Below are 9,274 nucleotides of genomic sequence, written 5' to 3' on the forward strand. Positions count from 1 at the left end.
CTTTTCCAGCAATAAAGTTTCAACTTTGATCTCCAGCATCTGCAGATCTCACTTTCTCCTCGAAGATTTCAACCTACTGCGAATCCTCTTACAAGGATGCCTTCCTTGAAGAAGCTCTCTGCCTCTCTCTACAAAGATTTCAGTGAGTCCCTCTCTCACTGCACACCCCAGGTCATCTCCTCTGCCAACGCCCCTCCTCCAAGTCCCTCCTCCCTACCTTTTATCTTCTCCTGCTGAACACTCTCTGCTCATTCCTGAAGAAGGGCCTGTGCCCGAAACGTCGAATCTCCTGTTCCCTGGATGCTGCCTGACCTGCTGTGCTGTTCCAGCAATAAAGTTTCAACTTTGATCTCCAGCATCTGCAGACCTCACTTTCTCCCCCAACTGTTCATTGAACAACAAGTAGACTTTGAGGTGGAGTTGCAGGTGTTTTAAATCTGCAATTATCTGGATAGCTTGCTTTGAGACAGGAAAGATTGGTTTAATGGTTTCAGTTTTTTCAGCAACTCTGATCTCTCACTATAAGGAATATTGACTTCACCGGGACACTGAGAGAGAAATCAATGGACAGTATCTTGGAATCTAGAATAAATACATTAATCCCCCCACTGCTGGTGTGTTACCTGAAAACAGAGTGGGGATTGAAATTGCAAACTTATTAAATATTTCTTGCAAGTACATTTGCAGTTAAAGTAATGAGAGATTAATGCACAAATTGCAATATTCATTCATGCAGAAAATGTTTTATTGATTTAAATTTGCTGTCAAACAATAAAGTGAAAGGTTTCCACATTTTAAAGGGAGCAATTGGGAGGAAATCAAATTCACAACATTATCTCATTACCAAGTAAAACCAAGCAAATAGAAATTATGAAGAAAAATGTTTCAGATTTTAACATCTACATTTGTTGCACAAATTATATCCAGTTGTAAGGCTTTGAGATCACAACGTTAAGCGTTTTCACCTTCGCAGATTTTGCATCTGCATGATTTGGCAGAAATGTAGGTGTATGTTTGAGATCCTCCAAAGGAGCATTGCAGAGTTATTTGTTTTTCCTCAGTATTTTCCTCCTGGCAGCACTCACATGTTTGTTTCATGCCATTTGTTTTGTGATCATATCTGAAAAACAACAAGATCATGCAAGTCAAATCTTATTATATTACCCATTTTATTCACAAAGCTATGAAACCATGATGGTGTCAAAGTAGTTACCCTGTGAGAAACACAAGAGAAACAAAAAAAAATAATATAAATTGTAGTAAGGAGCACATTAAAATTTCTCAAAATAATAGAAATTCAAAGCGCTCAATTGAATAAACTGAGCTTATAACTACCTACCAAATTTGATGGCTAGCACTGTCATTGGATGATAATTATAAGACTCACAAAATCATAAAACCATTAACACCCATCCATCCCACAGTTAGGTAATGCATTGGGTATAACAGGCATGAAGCATAGAGATTGTGGCTGTAAGAGCTGCTCCTTTTTTGAGGTATTTTAGGTGTTGGACGTGATTTCCTTGAATTCCAGGAGCAGCAATTAATGTTTCATATGATGTTGCATTGTTTTGGAGCTTTGGGGCACAAAAGATCAAAGCAATGGCACTTTAAAAAGGAAGAAGACAGCAAAGGCAGTAACTACATGGTCAGAGAAAGAAACCTTCATTGCTGTCTGACACAGCAGTGAATCTGCACAGTTACTGCCTTTACTGTTTGAATTCGGGTGTCTCTGGATATCGGAGTGCATCGAGGAAAAATGAACAAACAGCGAAGTTCACAGCTGACCTCGGAGGAACCTGTGTGGGAGAGCTCACAGCACAGGAACAGAGAGATATATGGTTTATAAGTGCAACATTGTCGTAAATCTACAATAGTGAGTAGCGTGGGTTCTTTCTTGATGATACCTTTTATTGCGATTCATCTCTTGATTACATTTTAAAAAATAAGTCATCAGTACTAAGTTAGCCTGGAGCAGTGTGTTTTAGAGCAATTTTCTGGGTCTGTTGATTGTGAAGGAGGAAAGATGGCTTTTAGTAGAGTGACATATTCTTCTTGTTTGATATGGGAGTTTAGGGAGACTTTCCAAGCTTTAGATGATTATGTCTGCAGGATAGGTTGTGAATCCTATCAGATTATGTGGATCGGTCAAAGCAGCAGTTAGATGCAATAAGGAATGTATAGGAGCTAGAAGGTGTAATGGATGACAGTTCTAGGAAGGAAGAGAAAAATGCATATAGAATCAAGTAGATGGGTTACAGCCTGGAAAGGTGGGAGGGGAGGCAGGTAGTGCAGGAATCTCCTGTGACTATCCCCATCTCAAACAAGTGCACTGTTTCAGAAAATGTAGGGGGTGATAGACACTCAGGGGAATGTAGCATGAACAGCCACATTTCTGATATTGAGATTGGCTCTGATGTAATGAGGGGTATGTCAGATTCCAAGTGATCGATTGTGACAGGGGACTCTGGTCAGAGCCACAGACAGACGTTTCTGTGGCAGCAGCAAAAAGTCAGAATGGGGTGTTGCCTCCCTGGTACCAGGGTCAAGGATATCTCAGAGAGGATGCAAAATGTTCTCAATGGGGAGAGGGGCCGGCAGGAGTTCATTGTACACATTGGAACTAATGACAGAGGAAGGGAAAAGGATGAGATCCTGAAGGGACAATACAGAAAGTTAGGCAGGAATTTAAAAAGGAAGTCCTCAGCAGTAGTAATATCTGGATTACGAGCTAGTGAGGATAGAGCAGATCAATGCATGGCTGATGAGCTAGTGCATGGGAGAAGAATTCACATTTTTGGATCATTGAAATCTCTTCTGGGGTAGAATTGACTTGTACAAGAAGGACAGATTGCGTCTAAATTGGGAGGGGACTAGTATATTGGCAGGGATATTTGCTAGAGCTGCTCAGAAGGATTTTAACTAGTAAATTGGAGAGTGGGGCTGAGGGAAATAGTGAGGAAAAAGATCAATCTGACAGTGGTAAAATTGGGAAAAGGAGCAAGTCAAACAGTCAGGGCAGGAAGGATCAAAGAGAACAAGGGAGGACTGATAAATCAAACTGCATATACTCAATACAAGTGGCCTAAAAGGGAAGGCGAATGAACTCAGGACATGGTTAGGAGCATGGGACTAGGATATCATAGCAATTACAGAAATATGGCTCAGGGATGGGCAGGACTGGCAGCTTAATGTTCCAGGATACAAATGCTACAGGAAAGATAGAAAGGGGGAGGTAAGAGAGGAGGGGGAATGGCGTTTTGATAAGGGATAGTGTTACAGCTGTGCTGAGGGAGGATATTTCCAGTTTTCATCCAGGGAAGTTATTTGGGTGGAACTGAGAAATAAGAAAGGGATGATCACCTTATTGGGATTGTATTGTAGACACCCCAATAGTCAGCAGGAAACTGACAAACAAATTTGTAAGGAGATCTCAGTTATCTGTAAGAATAATAAGGTGGTTATGGTGGGGGATTTTAATGTTCCAAACATAGACTGGGACTGCCACAGTGTTAAGGGTTTAGATGGAGAGGAATTTGTTGAGTGTGTACAAGAAAATTTTCTGATTCAGTTTGTGGATGTACCTACTAGAGAAGGTGCAAAACTTGATCTACTCTTGGGAAATAAGGCAGAGCAGGTGACTGAAGTGTCAGTGGGGGAGCACTCTGGGGCCAGCGACCATAATTCTATTAGATTTAAAATAATGATAGAAAAGGATAGACTGGATCTAATTTTGATGATATTAGGCAAAAATGTTCAAAAGCTGATTGGGGGTAGATGTCTGCAGGTAATGGGGATACTGGAAAATGGGAAGCCTTCAAAAATGAGACAATGTTAGTCCAGAGGCAATATATTCCTGTTAAGGTGAAAGGAAAGGCTAGTAGGTGGAGGGAATGCTGGATGACTGGAGAAACTGAGGGTTTGGTTTAGAAAAATAAGGAAGCATAGATCAGGTATAGAGAGCAGAGATTGAGTGAATCCTTAGAAGAGTGTAATGGCAGTAGGAGGGCAAAAAGGGATATGAGTTAGCTTTGGCAAATAGGGATAAAGAGAGTCCAAAGGGATCTTATGAATATATTAAGGACAAAAGAGTAACTAGAGAGAGAATAGGGCCCCTCAAAGATTAGCACGGCAGCTTATGTGTGGGACCGCAGAAGATGGGGGAAATATTATTCAAGTATTTTGCACGGTGTTTACTGTGGAGAAGGACATGGAAGATATAAAACATGGAGAAGTAGATGGTGACGTCTTGAAAAATGTCCATTACACAGAGGAGTGCTGGATGCCTAAAAACGCATAAAAGTGGATAAATCCCCAGGACCTGATCAGGTGTACCCGAGAACTCTGCGGGAAGCTAGAGAAGTGATTGCTCGGCGTCTCTTGCTGAGATATTTGTATCATCAATAGTCACAGGTGAGGTGCCAGAAGACTGAAGGTTGGCTAATGTGGTGCCACTGTTTAAGAAGGGTGGTATGGACAAGCCAGGGAACTATAGACCGGTGAACCCAACATTGGTGATGGGCAAGTTGTTGGAGGGAATCCTGAGGGACAGGATGTACATGTATTTGGAAAGGCAAGGACTGATTAGGGATAGTCAACATGACTTTGTGCTGAGGAAATCATGTCTTACAAACTTGATTGAGTTTTTTGAAGAGGTAACAAAGAAGGTTGATGAGGGCAGATTGATGGACATGTTCTACATAGACTTCAGTAAGGCGTTCGACAAGTTTCCCCATGAGATACTGGTTAGCAAGATTAGATCTCATAGAATACAGGGAGAACTAGCCATTTGGATACAGAACTGGCTCAAAGGTAGAAGACAGAGGGTGGTGGTGGAGGGTTGTTTTTCAGACTGGAAGCTGTGACCAGTGGTGTGCCTTAAAGATCGGTGCTGGGTCCACTGCTAATTGTTATTTATATAAATTATTTGGATATTAACATAGGAGTTATAGTTAGTAAGTTTGCAGATGACACCAATTTTGGAGGTGGAATGGACAGTCAAGAAGGTTACTTCAGAATACAATAGGATCGTGATCAGGTGGGCCAATAGGCTGAGGAGTGGCAGATGGAGTTTAACTTAGATAAATGTGAGGTGTTATATTTTTGAAAAACAAATCAGAGCAGGACTTTTACACTGAATGGTAAAGGCTGAACAAAGAGACGTTGGAGTGCAGGTTCATAGCTCCTTGAAAGTAGAGTCACATTTGATAGAATAGTGAAGAAGGCATTCAGTATGCTTTCCTTTCTTGATCAGAGCATTGAGCATAAGAGTTGGGAGGTCATGTTGCAACTGTACAGGACATTGGTTAGGTCACTTTTGGAATATTGTGTGCAATTCTGGTCTCCATTCTATCGGAAGGATGTTGTGAAACTTGAAAGGGTTCAGATAAGATTTGCAAGAATGTTACCATGGTTGGAGGATTTGAGCTATAGGGAGAGGATGAATAGGCTGGAGCTGTTTTCAGTGGAGCGTTGGAGGTTGAGAGATGACCTTATAGAGGTTTACAAAATTATGAGGGGCATGGATAGGGTAAATAGACAGGGTCTTTTCCCTGGGGTCAGGGAGTCCAGAACTAGAGGGCATAAGTTTAGGGTGAGAGGAGAAAGATATAAAAGGGACCTACCGGGCAACGTTTTCACACAGAGGGTGGTGCGTGTATGGAATGTGCTGCCCGAGTGAAGTAATGATACAATTACAGCATTTAAAAAGCATTTGGATGGGTATATGAATAGGAAAGGTTTGGAGGGATATGGGCCAAGTGCTGGGAAATTGCACTAGATTAGAATAGGATATCTGGTTGGTATAGATGAGTTGGACCAAAGAGTCTGTTTCTGTGAGGTACAATTCTATGACTCTAAGACTCTAAGTCATCTTCCTGGCCCCTCCATCCCCCACCTCCATCACTGGGTAAGTGGTTATGCCACTTGATGGAAGAAAAGAAATTCCCAATTATAATCAGCAAGGAAATGAAAAAGCCAGTAGGTTTCTCTACACAGATATGAGCCAAGAGATTACAAGCCAGAGACTCTTCAGAGACTCATGATTGGATTATATAAAGTTACTGAAAAGAAAAGTTAATCATCTCTGGCATTGTCCCTGTACATGGTGCACAGACAAAAAATATCATCAAAAGAAGAATTACAGAAAAAAGCAGAAACCTGCTTTGTGCTTTAGCAACTTGATTCTTTCTATTGGTTAACTATTGGAATTGACAACAGATTCTAACAATCATCCCATCCCTCAGTTCATTTGTCTTATGCTTTCCCCATTTTTTTATTTCTCTTAATGTGCTACCCATCTCCTGAAAGGCTACAAGTCCAAACTATTCTGTGTCCCTTCACTACAAGAGTGCTCATTGACCTGCTGTACATTTCAGGCTTCTGATTATTCACCATTCTGTTTTAAGGATCAAAATATAAAATAAAGGTACTTACATGGCAAATGAGTTACAATATCCTTCACATGCTTTCACCTCAACGGTCGCTGAACATTGACCTTCTCCGATGCTAATCATTTTACGTTTCACCTTGCATTGTCTCACTGTCGAGGTTAGAGGAATCAAGTTATTTTCTCAAATATTTTAAGTTGCATCACATGTGACGAGTACAGATAGATCAAATGGACATACAAATGGAGGGGACAACAGGCTTTCTTCATCTGAGTATAATCTTGAAGTAATTGGCAAGACATATTAGCAGATGGAAGTTTAATTAGAATTTCTTCATACAAAATAAGCTGAACTCAACATCTGTAAAAGGTCATAATTGAAAAATCATGGACCTGTTAATTGATATAGAAAATCTTTGCACAATTGTTAGTGGCGTGATCTCAATTTCCCACTGGGTCTGTCCAGAGGTTAAAATGTCAGCTAAGAGTTCAGCCAGATGATGTACTGCTGACACCCCTTTAATGCATACGGTCAGCTCATTTGCTTAACACAATGTGGATCTGGTGTAAAATGGTGTGCAAAATCACAGACAAATGCTGAGAGGTCAAGATGCCTTTTTTTAAAAAAAAATGAGCTGCACTGAATTGTCCAAGTGTTTTTATTTTGCTTAAATACTTTGCTGATCATGCATTGGAGCAGTTACTTCAACAGCATCTGAACTGTAGGAAAGCTGAAGCACAGACCTCACAAGTTCAAAGTTGGGCAGAAACCTGTCAGTCACATTCACTGTCTCAGTAAGTGTTGATATAGAAAAAAAGCACACAGATTGTAAATATCCTTCATGATGTCACACACCATAACGCAATTTGTAGCCAAATTCACTTCTTTTTCTGAAACAGTCATTTTTGTAAGATAGGAATCCATAATGAACAAAGATGATGAAACCCACAATCACAACAATTTAAAGTTGTTAGAGACATTACAGAGAAGAATAAGCTGTTCGGATTGATAGCAATACACAAAATGTCACACTTACATCTGTCAGGACAGGAATAGCAGCATCGATATTTGTCCCATTTTTTGTCAGCCTAAATATAGAAAAAAAAATCAATTGTCATTGTTTTAAGATCATTTGTTCTAGAAATGTTGCCAGCATTGAGAGTGATGCATGAACAAATAATGCAGATAATGAAAATAAACTGTGGTTACATTTTCCAATGTGCTCCTGAAATGAATCATTTTATTTTGTTAGACATATTTACTTCCACAGTAAATATAGGAATATTTGTTTCAAATATGCTAACCAATACTAGGACATTGATCAGATATGGGAACAGGGTGAGTAACAGTGCTTAGAATTGTTTGCCTAAATGTTGTCATGGGCTACAAATTTAACACAGTTAACTTTGAACACAGCAGTTATTTCTGTCATTCTTGACAATCAACATAAATTTATGAGAGCACTTTATAATTTCCTTGCTATTTTCTCCTTCTTTCAAACAGTGGTACGGTGGCTCAGTGGTTAGCACTGCTGCCTCAATGTACCAGGGACCCAGATTTGGTCCTAGCCTCGGGTGGCTGTCTGTGTGGAGTTTACACATTCTCCCTGTATCTGTGTGGGTTTCCTCCCATAATCCAAAGATGTGCAGGTTAGATAAATTGGTGATGCTAAAATTGCCCATAGTGTTCAAGGATATGTTGGTTGGGTATATCAGTTCGAGGTAAATGTAGAGTAACAGAGTAGGGGGAATGGGTTTGGGCAGGTTACTCTTTGGTGGGTCGGTGTGGACTTGTTGAGCTGAAGGGCCTGTTTCCACGCTATAAGGATTCTATAACTCTATAATAATTTTAGCTCATTGGAGATCTTTTGTAAATGACTCTGAATGTGTATTTTGATCAATTTTACATCAAGATGGATGGTTTTGGGCCAAAGACAGCCATGAAGACTCCTTGCTCACTTTGACAGATGACCATTGTGGCATAACCTCTGTCTTTTGAATTCTATCTATTTTGTTGATCTTCAGTATTGTGATGGACAACAACAATGTACGTCTTTGAGGAGTATTGTGTGGTTTTGATTTGGTATTGGAGACCATATGACCAGAATTGAAATGAATGAACTCAACTTACTTCAATCGTATTAATTGTCAGAGACAGGAGACTATCCTTCACTCAGAGTGAGCTACACATAGCAAGGAACTCACCCAGGTCAAACAGGCATATTCAGAAGTAGAGTGAAGCTCTCCCTATTCTGTCCTAACAACTTCCATAATGCCAAATTCACAATATTCTTTACTGTACCTGAGAGGAATTTAGGACAGTTGTGTATTGTGGACCCAAAACTCATGAAAAACTATCTTGAAGATTGCTTAACCAGAATCGGGGTACAAACAGAAGAAGGGGTATTTCTGCACCTATCTAGCCTGAATTAAAATGTTGGTTACTGAGATGGAAGAAAAGCTTGATGATATTTTGCATCATTCAAATTTTGTAAGAGTAAAATTTGGCATGTCGTCCAACATTCAATAATGTTTCATTTGATATTAACTATGATTTTGAATAGTGCTCTTCATAAAGTGCAGAATGAGTTTTCGTCTAATTTAGGTCATTTCTCTTATTACAATAATTTTAAGAATATTAACTGTTGCTCAGTTCATTACACATATTAGAGTAATAGAAAAACAAATGAATATTTAAGTATTAAAACACGTCATGGCAACCAAAAGGCCAAGTACAGGGTTTGTACTAACATCATCACAGTCTGGATGAGATGAACATGTTATTTGTGTCTCTGTTACTGCACCTCCTACACATCTGTAATGGATGCATGTATCATTGGGATGAGACCAATGGTCACCTTCCTGTAATGAGAACATATAGAAATG

General features: G+C 39.8%; 1 long non-coding RNA gene across 1 annotated transcript; it reads right to left on the reverse strand.

The window, feature by feature from the left end:
• Positions 1-727: 727 nt before the first annotated feature.
• LOC122561650 lies at positions 728-9,239 on the reverse strand. Its single transcript, XR_006315073.1, has 4 exons — positions 9,140-9,239; positions 7,426-7,477; positions 6,436-6,541; positions 728-1,120 (listed from the first exon to the last, which is right to left on the reverse strand). It is a non-coding gene; the product is annotated as an uncharacterized LOC122561650 (long non-coding RNA).
• Positions 9,240-9,274: the final 35 nt, after the last annotated feature.

The sequence above is a fragment of the Chiloscyllium plagiosum genome, chromosome 23, assembly GCF_004010195.1.
Source record: "Chiloscyllium plagiosum isolate BGI_BamShark_2017 chromosome 23, ASM401019v2, whole genome shotgun sequence".
NCBI classification, from domain to species: Eukaryota; Metazoa; Chordata; class Chondrichthyes; order Orectolobiformes; family Hemiscylliidae; genus Chiloscyllium; species Chiloscyllium plagiosum.